The sequence below is a fragment of the Pinus tabuliformis genome, chromosome X (assembly GCF_031772625.1).
Source record: "Pinus tabuliformis cultivar Carrire ecotype Pingquan chromosome X, CPIR1, whole genome shotgun sequence".
NCBI classification, from domain to species: domain Eukaryota; kingdom Viridiplantae; phylum Streptophyta; class Pinopsida; order Pinales; family Pinaceae; genus Pinus; species Pinus tabuliformis.
In genome coordinates, this window is record NC_142308.1 from 1,088,124,464 (window position 1) to 1,088,138,811 (window position 14,348).

At 33.8% G+C, this 14,348-nt stretch overlaps 1 pseudogene; it reads right to left on the minus strand.

The window, feature by feature from the left end:
• Positions 1–3,277: 3,277 nt before the first annotated feature.
• LOC149143601 (phospholipase A1-Igamma1, chloroplastic pseudogene) lies at positions 3,278–4,501 on the minus strand (annotated as a pseudogene).
• Between the last annotated feature and the right edge of the window lie 9,847 nt (positions 4,502–14,348).

Here is a 14,348-nt window from a genome sequence, read left to right on the forward strand (position 1 = left end):
ATATATTGTTTTTTAATGTTTTTTAAAGATTATTAGTTTATTTATTTCAAAATTTAAATTAAATTTTTTAATTTATATTTATTATTTTTAGCTTATAGTTGATATAAGCATATCTAAGTTGGTTGACTATATATATATATATATATATATATATATATATATATATATATATATATATATATATATATATATGCGGAAAATTTAGGTAGATCAAAAATCATATCTTGCTAGTAGAGCACCCAAAAATATGAAAGATAATTTATGAGACTTGATCTCCTAATAAAAAAGTACTTTACAAATAAAAACTCAACCAAGTAAAGTAAACATCAAAACATAAATAAATTAAAATATATATTTAATAATTTTTTTTATAAAATATTTAAAAAAACATAATTTTAAAATAAAAATTAACTGCAACAATTATCTTCTCTTTTTTCCTTAAACTCAACAAAATAAATATAAATGTATCATTATCGCATAACAATTAAAAAAAGCATTCATTAGAAATAATCTAAAATCTAGTGTTCTTGTCAAAAGTTTCCGACTGTGACAAGTTTGCAAAGTGCCTTTGGCCTTTAATTCCCGACTCTCCATTGAGGGGTATTTCAAAATCAGGAAGGATAGGATGTTTCAACATAAGGGTTTGAATTATAAAGTAAAAGTTGTTATTATTCACTCTTTACACTTTTAAAAAAAATGTGAAGCACTTTATTGAGGGGTATTGTCAAATAAGCAAGATTTTCTCAACATGAGGGGGTTTGGATTATAAGGTGGATGTGCATATTTATATTTTTTTAAACAAAGATTAAAGTGTATAACATGTTTTATATTGTCATTATAATTTTTATAATTCTACTTAATTAATAATTATATTTAAATATTTATTTAAATTTACTAAAAATTAACACTTTACCAATTATATATTTATATATAAAACTTTACATGATTATCTATAATTAGAATTTATTTTATATTTTAAAAATTAATAATTATATAAAATGCTTATTATAAAATGGTATAAATAATACTTCACATTATTATGAAATTATATAATAGTTATTTAAGCAAAATGTGTTTATCTCAAGATTACTATATCATGTTTAAAAACTATACTTAATTTTATATTTCTCTAACTCACTTTGAAATAATGTTTTGAAAAGTTTTACAAATAAACCATGGAAAAAGATGAGAAGTTTCCATAAACTAAGAATAATTTAGTATTATTGTAAGAGAGAAATAGAAATTATTTCCAAAATTGATTGAATGGGTGGTTGCTTTATTTTTTATTCTCTATCTATAAAATTTGAAATTAGTTGTCATTTTTCTTAATTCATAATCACCCCTTTAAGAATATTTTTTTATTTTTTGAATGGGAGGATAATGTAGAAGTATTATATGAAGAAAAATAAGGTAAAGGGTTATCAGAACAATTTCTTATTGTTTTAATCATGAAAGATAATGTAGAAAAAGTACTAGAGAATGAAAAATAACATAAATGTTTATAGAGAGTATATTATATTTTATATATATAAAACAAACATTTTATACCAGAATTATACTTGAGGGAGCTAATGCATTTTGAAGAAAACAACATTTTCAAATAATGTACCACACTTGCATTTCTCTGATGTAAAGCATGCTTATCAAAATCATAATTCAAAGTTTTACTTTATTTATCTAACCCAAACTACTATTCATTATACATCCTTAGTCAGATATTTGATATATTTGATAACTTTTAGCTACTACTTTCTAACCACTACATAACTCAAGTCTATTGAGTCCCAAGCTTTAATGTTGCCACCACCGTCGCACTATGGAGACTTTGAAATTGATTTTAGAACATAGTTTTTACTAAAGGTTAAAATAGAACTGCTTTATGTAATATGTAGAGTATATTTTTCTTTATATTCAAATAATTTCTATATATTAATATAATATAAAAAAAAGTTATCTGTATAATATATTTTATTTTTTAAATATTAAAATTTAATTTTATCCCGTACTAATTCGTAGTCATTATTCCATTAAAAAAAACGACATTAAAACAAACACAAGTTTCATCCCATTAATAAAATTTGATAAATCAAATTTAATCTCCGAAAACTGTGAAAACCATACTCATCATCTATTATACAGTTTGTTAATTATTTTATATTAAACATTAAACAATTTAATAAAATTTTAAACTATTAATTATATAACAGTTTTTCCTTATTAGATATTTTAATATTTATAGCTTTAATATTAAACAAATATATAAAACGCATGCGAACATGAGACTAAATCATTAGAATTATTGTAATTATACTTATAAATATGTTTATTTATTTTTCAATAGGGATTTTAAATATAGGTTATGATTCATAATATATTCACAAGGCTATTATAAAGTTGACTTAATTTTTTATAAAGTATATTTGTAGATGTATATATATTTAGGTTAGCTGAAATGTATAATAAAATAATTTTAGTAAATCGGTATAAATCTATTTTAAATATAGATTTAATATACAGACAGCAGAATATAATTTTTAGATTTTTGAAATTTAATAATAGAAAGACATTTTTATACATCATACTAAACTATAAAATCGATTTTTGAATCCAATAAAATAAATATTTTATAATTTCTTTATTTATATCTGCTTGAATGATACCAATTCTACCAGTTTCATAATTAATTAATTTATAATTATGTTTTAATTTCTTTTAAAATTTTGATTACTTTTCCCCGGTTCAAAATATCTCCTTTTGTGAGGACTTTTACGCACGCGCGGAAGGTCATTTACTTCAAACTCTTTGATGTTAACGTTCTGTTCATTGCTCTAAATATCGTCCAAGAAAATATCCCCGAAGTCAAGATAAAGATTAAAGAACCCAAACTGGGCAAAATTGCTTTGAACGTTCAGGGTATACTGCCAATTTGAAGACATCCAACATCCATCTGGAGTAGTATTAAACGTAGTATTCTTAACAAGTCCGTTAGATAAGCATTGGGTCTCTTCCAAAAGCTATCAGAAACATAGACGAGGCGTTTAATTTTTACAGAGTAAACTAACGAGTTTTATCGGGTACCAAATTTTTTCGTCCCCATCCCCTGATTTGCTCACAAGGAGGTCATGGTGATAATAAATCACAGAAAATTAAAACAAAAGAGCAGCAAAAGTTGTGATTCAGAGTTCAGTCAGTCATCTTGCATTTTCTTTCTGATCTTCATGGTAGAGTTCGTACTGGTGCTGCCACTAATAATTAAGGGGAAGGCCATGGTTTCCAATTAATAGAGCGCAACAACTGGAGCAGGCCGTCTCCGCCCTGACGATTTGAAAGGTCTACCCTCTCCGACATAGCCTTCAATCAGATGAAGATAAACCGTTAAACTGTGGGCGTAAGCAGGATCAAAATTGCGGATGTCATGGTTGTCCAAAATAATTGGTACACCCGCGTGAAAATAAGTCCAGGGAAGACAATCCAACAATTTTGTTAACCATCGCCATGAATTCTCGTTGAAAACAAATCCAGGAACTTTGGGAACAACATCCCTCTTATTCACCAACCGCAACACTTTCACTCCTAGCTCCTCCATTCGCAGGGCAAATGCTCTATTCCCTACGCGCGGACTTGCGAATGCAAAGGCAGTCACAGGTATAGTCAGTGCCGAAAATTTTGAGTCGAGAAATTTTTTTATGTCATATGAACTTAACGTTGCCAGGGCAGCTCCCAAGCTGTGTCCGGTCAAAGTTACGCTCAAACTTTCATCCTTGAATTTATCCACCAGGCGTAGGATTTCAGAAATAACAGTATCTCTGGCACATCTTGAATCCTCTCCTCTAGAGATATAGCAGCTTAAAAATCCTTTCTCTACTCGGACACCCTTATCGCTTACTCTAGCTGTACTGGATAATCGGTGTCCCAGGCCTTTTTTCCTCAAAGGAGCAGTAGTTGGAAATCCGTCTTTGACAACCTTGTGCTTGAAACGACTAAAAGATAGTCGAGAACGAACTAAAATATCTCTGGCATCCTGCAGCCATTCTTGGCGTGTTTCAGTTCCTCTCCACGCTACTACAATATCCCGGCGACCTAGCCTTCGTATCTCTTCAGTATCTGTGGAAACTGCAATAAAGCCAATCCAAACAGATTGCTCTGTCGGCCTCCCCAGTGCATCAGTTTCTGCATACAAATACTTGGTCACTTCATACCCGGCACTACATGAGTGACGAGCCCTTTCACAACTCTCAAACAATTTATCAAGGCTGTACTTACACCCACCTAAATCATTGGTGGAAAGTTTGATATCAAATGCATCATAGCATAACTCTGCAAAATCACCATATCTTAGTATCTCCTTTTGCAAAACAGGATTCATGGGATCTAGTAACCCCTTCCAGTAGTTCTCTCCTTGAATATCTTTCCACATATCCGCATGTGCTATATTTTCGTATCTGGAGGGATTCGTCAAATCTTCCTGGGAAGTTGTCGAGGATGAAGGGAGAATCTTCATCCTTCGTAGTACTGAACACAGGTGATGTAGGATTCCAAACATCATTTCTGATTTTCTAGGGTTTCAAGAGAACGGGCAGGTTAACGATTTTAACAATAGTTGTAAGCGAGATTTTCAATTATCTGCAACCCAAATCTCAATATGCTTATTGCGATGCACCTAATACCATTATATAAGGCAGATCAAAGTGGGCAACAGCAAGCAGGGTAGACTGCATGAATTTGACTATGTTAAATTTGAAATGGTCGCATCAGGATGAAAACTCTGACCCTAGTGCTGAACATTGACCGAAAACGTTTTGCTTGAACTTTTCACCCTAAATGGTTCAATCGCGAATATGTGTCATTCAAAATTTCTTCCCACCTGTCGACGTTCCCTGATGGTCAGAATACCCTCCAAACCGTAGAACCTAGAGACTACGCCATTTGTTTCCGAGGACTCGATATATTTATGTATTTTACCATGTGCCTGACCGCCCTGACTCATCACGTTTTTTTGTCTCGTATCCCTCGCCGACACTTACTGTGCTGCTTGCCGGAGATATGGACACACGTGTTAGTTTTGCCATCTTTTCATATGAATCATATGAAAATGGCTGTTGAAATCAAAGTCCATTCAAATATTTAACTGAAACTATTGTAGTAAATATCATACCTTCTCTTTCTTGCTCTCCAATATTAATAGTAGCTTTCTCCAAATCCAATCATTGTGAGTTATGGAGTGTTAAACCCAAGTATTTCTCCAAATCCAATCATTGTGAGTTATGGAGTGTTAAACCCAAGTAAGTTTCAGTGGTAGTTGTTTTTTGTTACTTTTTTTGAATGCAAAATGACTAACAATGTTCAATGATGGAAAATGGGAATAATAAGAATCTAGTCAATTATAAATAGTTTATAGTTTCAAGAAGAAAAAAATTCAACTAAGTGAATATTTTATTTAAGATGAGAATTATACTTAGTATTTTAATTATGGTTGAATTATTGTAACATGAAATCAATGAACATTATCAATATTTGTTTTGTGCTTATGCTGAAATCGTCTGTTTTGTGCTTACACTAAAATCAATGCACACTGTTAATATAATTCTTATGAAATAAATATACATCATGCATTTAGTTACATCAAATCATAAATAAACATCAACACTAAAATCATTGCATCTAGTGCAAGCATTCAAATAGAGTTAGAAATTAACATCTACACTGAAATCGATGCCTATAATGCATGCATTTAAATAGAATTAGAAATCAACATCTACATTAAAATCAATGCATCTAATGCAATCAATCAAATATGATTAGGAATCAATGTCTACACTGAAACCAATGCATCTATTTCAGTGAATAACATTGTATCTCCCCCTCTCTCTTCCCAATCTCTCTCTCTCTCTCTCTCTCTCTCTATGGCTCTCTCTCACATTCTTCTTCTCCGCCCCCCTCTCCCCACCATCTATATCTATATTTCACTCCATCACTCCTTCTTTCTATCTATCTCACCCCTCAAAACACACACACTCACTCTACATATCTATCTATCTCTCTCTCTCTCCATCCCTCTCTCTATCCCTCTCTTTTTCACTCTCTCCCACCTCCATCTATATCTCCTTTTGTCTCTCCTTTATCTCTTTATCTCAACCCGCAAACATACATACTCTTTCTCCATAGCTATATATATATATATATATATATATATATCCCTCTCTCTCTCTCTTCCCCCATCTCTTTCTACTTCTCTCTCTTCCCTTCTGCTCTCCTCTTTCCCTCACTCTCTCCATCTCTCCCTTGTCACTCCCTCGCTCTCTCCAACTTTCTCTCTCTATATGTTTATCCTTCCCTCCCTCTCTGTGTCCATCCAAATCTATCTCTCTCCCCCTCCCTCTCTCATTCTCTCTCTTGGCCTTTTACTAGGAATAAATAATTACCACTGGTTTTCTTCCAAGTTAATCCCTTATTCAAAATTGCTTGGCGAAATAACTAACGTGCTAACCCTTTCCTTGGCTTGTAATAGGTTCCTCTCTGGCCGCTAGTGATATTTTCTCCCTTTCCTCCAAGAGCTACCTTCAAATCCCAGGTCAAGAATTCTTCCATGAAAGAGTGAGTTTAGAAGCTTATGTTTTAATTTCTTTTTAATTCATGGTTTCAAAATTCGCTCCCTTACAAGCGAACTGGCATTGGCTTCTTTTTCCAGGGACACCAAAACCGCCGAGATCAACCATGTGAGCTATTGGTTGGGGGGCTTCCTTCTTGTGATTCAAACATGTACCCTGATGCTACCAGGTATGTAATATGATCACCCGAGCACTACATATTGAGGTAGTTACTATTGGAATTTTTGGCTTAGCTTAGCATCAACTTTGGGATTTATCTCGAGGATAAGGTTTTACTCCTACATCTCCCTGTACTTGGTCGGGTTTGTGGTTCTTTCATTGATTAGAGATAGAGGGTTACTCTCATACCCCTGAACCCTTGCTTGTCCCTTCGTGAGAAAAATGGATTTCCTCCATTCATGTCCCTCACAGTGGGGTTATTTATCTTATGTTGTATCTAGGGAGCAAGACACAATTAGTCAATACCGCAGTGGGTGTTTACATAATGGTAGACCTCTTCATTCCCTTCCAAGGTTTTCTTTCCTAGTCAAAACGTTATAACCCATACCTTCTACGTTTATTCGTCTGGTCACACAAATGGGTGGATTGCATGATTTGTTGGTGGAATTTTAACGCAAAGGGTGGCCATACTATAGCTTACATTAACAGGATTGAATTCCTCATCAGGACATCACGCCATGAAAAATTCTACATAAAATTTCCTTATTTGTAATTCAAGCCACCCATATGTATCAGCGTAATTTGCTTTATACCTTCTGAATTCCCGCGTTTACTGGAAGTCTGATTGTAAGATTTTCCTTATTTTTGCTTTGTAGGTGTACAAGTTCCTTATGCCTTACATTTGTCATTATTGTGTTTATTTACTAAAGACCTCTGCTGCCTGTAATATGCACCCTCATGCATTAATGTCCCATTGTTCATGCTTGCATAAGTAATGATTATGGTTTGGATCATTTCCACACTTCGCCTCTCTATAGAGAGAGTTAATTCTATATTGTGTTTCCTAGAGCATTTCTCTTTCTGGGTTCAACAGTTTTCTTGTAATAACATAGGTTTGTCGCTACAATTTATCTTTATCATTTGGTTTTGGTTACCTTGGACATGATAACGAGGTCTCTATAGTATTAGTCATGATATTATCCTGAAAATGTTAATTGAACTATTGGACATATGTGGAATTCGATGTGCTGTTATGGAATCTAAATATTTTGGTTGAAGACTATTGGATTTGTTATGTTCCTTACGAATTCAGGGATGATGATGTAATGGTATAGACGTTGTGCTAAAATTTGTAAATTTTATGATGCCTATGCTTAAATCCAACTTCTTCAATTAATCTATGGTGCTTTATTCTAATAAGCGTGGCTCATGGGACACATTGATAAATTGTATATCTTATTTTATTCTCATTTACTCCATATATAAATTGTTTTCCATTTCTATCACTTAGAATGGTTGCTTAAAATATAACTAGTTTCCAATTTTGTTGTTTAAAACAATGTTGGCACAAGCCTTTGCGACAAGTTTACTGTTTATATGTATGTGAACACAAATTAGATAAGCCTGAGTAAGAATGTTGCACGATTATGAATTCAAGTTCACTTGTGTGGTAGTCCAGATTGAAGGCCATATGGTTTGCTTATTCGTACTTCTAGCTTAGTCACTCAATGTTTGCTTAAAGGCCTACTCTATGCGTTGTAGCTTCAATTTCGATTGTTATCTTCTTATTAAGGAATCTGGAACGTAAATGCTAGTAATCTTAGTATTGCATCAATAATTATAGGAACTTACTAAGATAGGTCTATTGATATTTAATTCCAGAATATCAAGTTTCCCCTGGTTTCTTTATTTCCTAATTCTTTGTGGGTATTCACAATATCAATTGTTTTATATACATAGATGCATGGTGTTATTGTTTGTCATGAAAATCCCCAAATTATGCCTAATGCATATGATTAAATTTTGTTCCATGCATGGTTATATACAATAAACTATAGTGTTAATATTTCAATTTCATATGCTAGTTTATATCAAGTTCCAACACTCATATCTTCGTACATGTTTTATGTCAAGTTACAGATCACCACTCTGATATCTATATATATTTGTTTCACTGACTTATTTTACCCTCAGTACTACGCCATTTATATCAAGTCACTACCTAATTTAATCATGCAAATTTAACTACCATTTCACAACCATAATTTACATAAGTAGAGAAAGATCTATGTTATCCTATATAGTTTATATAGTTCAAATGATTTTATTCTTTTTTCAATCAAAGCAACAACGTATTCTCTTCTTACCACAGTTTCGTAACCTATAACCTCTAGCTGATCCATTAACCCTTATCAATAAACACTAAGTATTATTCTGTTATAAATTCATAGACTATTCCAGCTCCATAAATACCAGTAAAATAACATAATTGTGCATTAATTTCGATAGGTCTAACCAGAAAATTGAAGCCGTGATCAATATAAAATCTACACTGGAGCAAGACACTGACCACCCAGTCACGAAATGTCCTCCTCTTCCCCCGAGATAAGAATGCTTTTGCTAGAGAATCAACATCCATATTGATTCCCTCTATGAGTAGTTTATACACTTCTTCATGATAATGTTTCCCTTTCAGAAACTTCCCTCTTTTATGGGCTTTATTGCCAACTTGCCTAGTCTTTTGCCTTTAAGCCCGCCTTTTTCTCCCACAGTGATTTAGTTATAATGAAATTAGCATATTTATTCGACTAAGCATTGCTAAGGGTTTTTTATCTCCCACCCCTTAGTATTATCTAGAAATTTTCTAGAATCATTATTATGAAGATTTTATCCTATCACATTTGTCAATGAGATTCGTCTTTTCCAAATTTGACAGGAAATTCTCATTCTTGAGTGTCTTCTCCAAGCACATTAAAAATATATTTTATTTATTTATTAATAACACAAATACTTATTTACAACTATTCATCCAATGTACCTGCAGGCTTTACTGACATTCTTAAAAACACAAGTAATTAAATCAACTTACATATTAGGGGATATTACATCCTCCCCCCTTAGATTCACACCATCCTCAATGTTTTATTCATAGATACCTTCTGCTGAAAAAGTGTTGGAAAATGTTTCTTAATTTCATCTTCTCTCTCCCAAGTAGCCTCCTCAGAAGTATAGTACTTGGACTACACTTTAACCTGAGTGAAAACTAGATTCTGGAGCCAGATCTCTATTAGATCGAGAATGCAGAGTGGTTATGCCATGAAATCTCCTTCGGGTTCCACCTATAACATTTTCCAGTCAATACTATGAGGATCATTAGGTACATACTTCTTATGTAAGGAAACATGAAAAACATTATGAACTTTAATGTGAATGGGTAGCGCTAGTTGGTAAGCTACAGGTCCTGCTCTATCCAGAATCTCAAATGGACCACAAAACCGGGGGGCTAGTTTTGGAGAAGTGCCCATTCTTAATGTAATTTTTTGGGGTTTTAGGCTTACGTAGACATGGTCCTCGAATTTAAACTCTTTGTGTGACCACTTTTTGTCTACATAGCTCTTTTGTCGGTCTTGTGTTGCCTTAATATTCTATTGAATCTTTCACACAATTTGTTTTGTTATTGCAATGCATCTGGCCTAAGAATCAATCCATCCTCTGGTTGACTCCAACTAAGAGGTGTATGTAAGTTTTTGCCATACAAGGCTTCAAAAGGGCTCATTTTAATGGATTCTTGATAGTTGTCATTGTAAGTAAATTTAGCCAAATGTAGGAATTCCTCCCATTTTGCTAGTCGATCCATAACGTATATTCTTAGCATGTCTTCTATAATCTGGTTGGTTATTTATATTTGTCCATTCGTTTGGGGATCGTATGTTGTATTGAATTTTAATTTAGTGCTCATGCTGCCAAATAGCTACTTCCAAATGTTGGAGGTAAACTTGGAATCCATGTCAAATATTATTATCTTAGGGATTCTATGAAGCCGAAAATTTTCTTTCATGAAAATTTGAGCAATTTGTGCGGTACCAAACATGGATTGCATAGGTAAAAAATGAGATGCTCTGCGCAACGTATCCACCACCACCATGATGGAATCATATGGTATTTTTATTCTAGTTAGCTCTATAATAAAGTCTATGGAAATGCTTTCCTTTTTTAATTTGGGAATAGGTAGGGGATTTAGCAGCCCAGCCAGGTGTTGATGCTCAACCTTTACTTGTTGACATTCTAAACACTTTGTTAAATATTCAACAACTTCTTTCTTCATTGCCGACAAGTTTTTTTTTTCTTAATGTTGAAACCATTTTCTAGTAACCTAGGTGCCCAACATAAGGTTTTTTATTGTATTCATCAAATATCAGTTGTTTCAAATCCTGAACATCGACAATATAATTTTTTTTCTTATAAATCAATAATTTTTTAACATTTTCAGCATAATCAGGAACATCGTTTGCTGTAATATTTGTTGGATTTCAATATGTTTTGGGTAACTAGTTATGGATCTTTGGATCTGCTCTAGAGAATCAGTGTTAATATTATTAACGACCACATCCATGAGATTGTAGGCATGCCTGCTCAAGGCGTCCACTATCTTTTCCTCTTCCCCTTAATGTGTTTTATGTCAAACTCAAACTTGCTAAGAAAGGCCATCCATCTAGCTTGTCTAGCATTTAAGTCTTGTTGACTAAAAAGGTATTTCAGACTGATGTGGTCTGTTGTTAGGATAAACATTTTTGCCAACAAGTAATGCCTCCACATTTTGAAGGCATGAATGACAACAACTAGCTCTAGATCATATAGTACATAATTTATTTCATGGATCTTTAATTTCCTAGACTCATAAGCTATTGCAGAGTTATCCTATAGCAACACACTCCCCATCCCTTCCATACTATCATCACTATAAACTATGAACTTCTTACTTCAATATGCTAAACTTGGGATGGGAGTGGCTGTAGGTAATTGTATAAACTTATCAAAACTTTTTTGACACTCTGCAGTCCATTCATATTTTACCCCTTTTTTCTACAAAGATGTAATGGGATGTGGTATTTTGGAGAACCCTTCAATAAATCGATGATAATACCCTACCAATCCCATAAAATACCAGACAACAACTACATCCCTTGGTGTAGGCTAGTTAACCATGGTTTTTATCTTCTCTGGATCCACTGCTGGTCCTTCCTTAGAAATAACGTGACCCAAATACTAAAATTTGTGTTTGTAAAACTCACACTTGCTATATTTGCAATACAAGTGGTTTTCCTTTAATGTCTGCAGCACCAAATTCAAGTGGTCCTTATGCTCATCCCCATCCTTGGAGTATATGAACATATCTTCAATAAATACAAATACAAATTTATCTAGAAGCCTTCTAAGTATGTTGTTCATTAGGCACATAAAAGTTGTTGGATCGCTAGTGGGACTGAATGGTAACACTACAAACTCGTAGTGTCCATATCTAGTCCTAAAATATATTTTATGAACATCCTCCTTCTTAATTCTCGATTGGTGATACCATGTTCTCAAATCAATCTTTGAGAATATGGTTGCCCCTCTTAATTGATCAAATAAGTCATCAATTTGGGGAAATGGGTATTTGTTTTTGATAGTTACCTTGTTCAAGTGTCTGTAGTCAATGCACATTCTAAACATGCCATCTTTATTCTTAACAAACAATATCACTGCCCCCCAAGGTGACACATTAGGCCTGATTTAACCTTTATCTAACAAATCTTGTATCTTCATTTTCAGTTGCAACAACTTAGGTGGACTCAATTAAGGAAACTGAAAAGCTGAAAGAAACAATGGTGGGGGTCCAAGTGGTCTTGGCGGGTGGCCACTAATATCCACATGGATGAGGTTCTCTAGACACTGGGGTTACCCTGAGTACCAAATCAATGGTAAATTCTATGTCTTGGTGTGACGGTAAGCCGGTATCTCCTCTAGAAGAACATGTTGGAAATCCTTAATAATGGGTAGTGTATCAAAGGATGACTCTTGCCTATACCAGCTCCGCTGTTCCACATGATTCAGAAATAATTGACAACCTTTTCGTGCACTCCATTTTATTTGCATGGATGAAATTTTCCATACTGATATGGGCTTGGGAACCACTTGAATGATCTGTAATTTTCCTTTCGGATTAACACAACTCACTATTTTCACTAAGCAATTTATTATTTCTCCCTATTTGTTAAGCCAATCCATACCTATTAGTATTTCAGATGATCATAGAGGAATAACAGTTAAATTTACGGTGGTCAAATAGCCATTTACGTATAAGGGGAACTGCCTTACTTGGATGCTTACTCTTCTCTTGGTACCAGTTGCTAACTGTACCATCCACATAGTTTTATATTTCTCTATTTTTAGTGCATAATTTTCCACTATCTGAGGTCCAATATAGCTTAAACTAGGCCCAGGATTAATTAAAACATAAATAGGTTGGTTGGAGCGAATACATTTGATTTCAATCATAGTTGATTGATGTTCTACTTGTCTGTCTTCTAAGGCCACACTTATCTTGGGGATATTTCGAGCAATGCCATTCATGATGGTAGATTCTTGCACAACTTGAATATTGTGCACAACTATGGGGTTTTGGGGAAAATCTCTGACCAGATGAGGATCACCACATCCCAAGCATTTCAAAGGTTCCCTTTCCTTTCCTCCACTATTCTTCTTGCCATCCAGATTCATAGTTTTTTTTATCAAGCTTGTGACTATACTGGTTGCTTTGTATTCCCCTTGCTAAACTTTTTCCGTTGATGATTCTTCCCAAAAAAAAAAAAAAAAATCTGGTTTTTGCCTCTTTGTGCCTATGGCAGATTTACTTATGTCCTTAGTTGGTCAGAATTTATAATTCTCCCCCTTATTTATGAGTTTTTGGTATCACAGTATTGCCTTCCTGACCACTTCTTCCATCACTTTCAGACTGTCAAACTCAACCTACTCTTTGTACAATGTAGGTAGACACCTCATTAAATGGTGTACCTTAGATTTTTCTTCTTTAGTATAGGGCAAATATCACAAGAATTTGTAAATTTTACCACGAATTCATCCATCATGAGCTATCTCAACCTCAGTTCATGGAATTCCTTAGCACGGTCATCATAATATTGTTCACTCAAGTATTGATTTTTAAACCATTTCTCAAACTCCTCCCATGACACAGTCCTTTCCTCGAGTAAATGCACCCCTTTAGCTTCTTCCCACTAGAAAGAAATCTTACCTCGTAGCTAATAAATGGCCAATCTGACTTTCAAGTTCCTCTCATACTTGTAAACTTGAATGTATTTGGTCATGTTTACTAACCATGCTTGAGTGTCTTCTTCTTTTTCCCCATCAAATGTAGGGGGTTTTATCTTATGAAATTCTCCCTGCAATTTAGTTTTCTTCTTCTTCTTCTAACTTCTAAGGTAGTTCTTATTTGAATCCCCCCCATTTTCCTATGGTTCTGACTCCATGCCATTTTCCCCATGTTTCCCAATTTCATGTTCCACCGTCCTATGGCATGAATTTTCAGTTAGCCCTCTAATCATTCTCTCTTTCTCCTCGCTGGATTTTAGCAACCATTCAATTTCATTCCTTAACTATGCAAGTTCCTATTACAAATTCCTAATGACCTCCAGGAATTGCACATTTTCTGGCATGATCACCTTTCCTAGTTCAACATACAAATCTGCATTTCCATTGTTGGTTAGAATCTCCTCCACCATGATTTCATTGAAACTGATCACT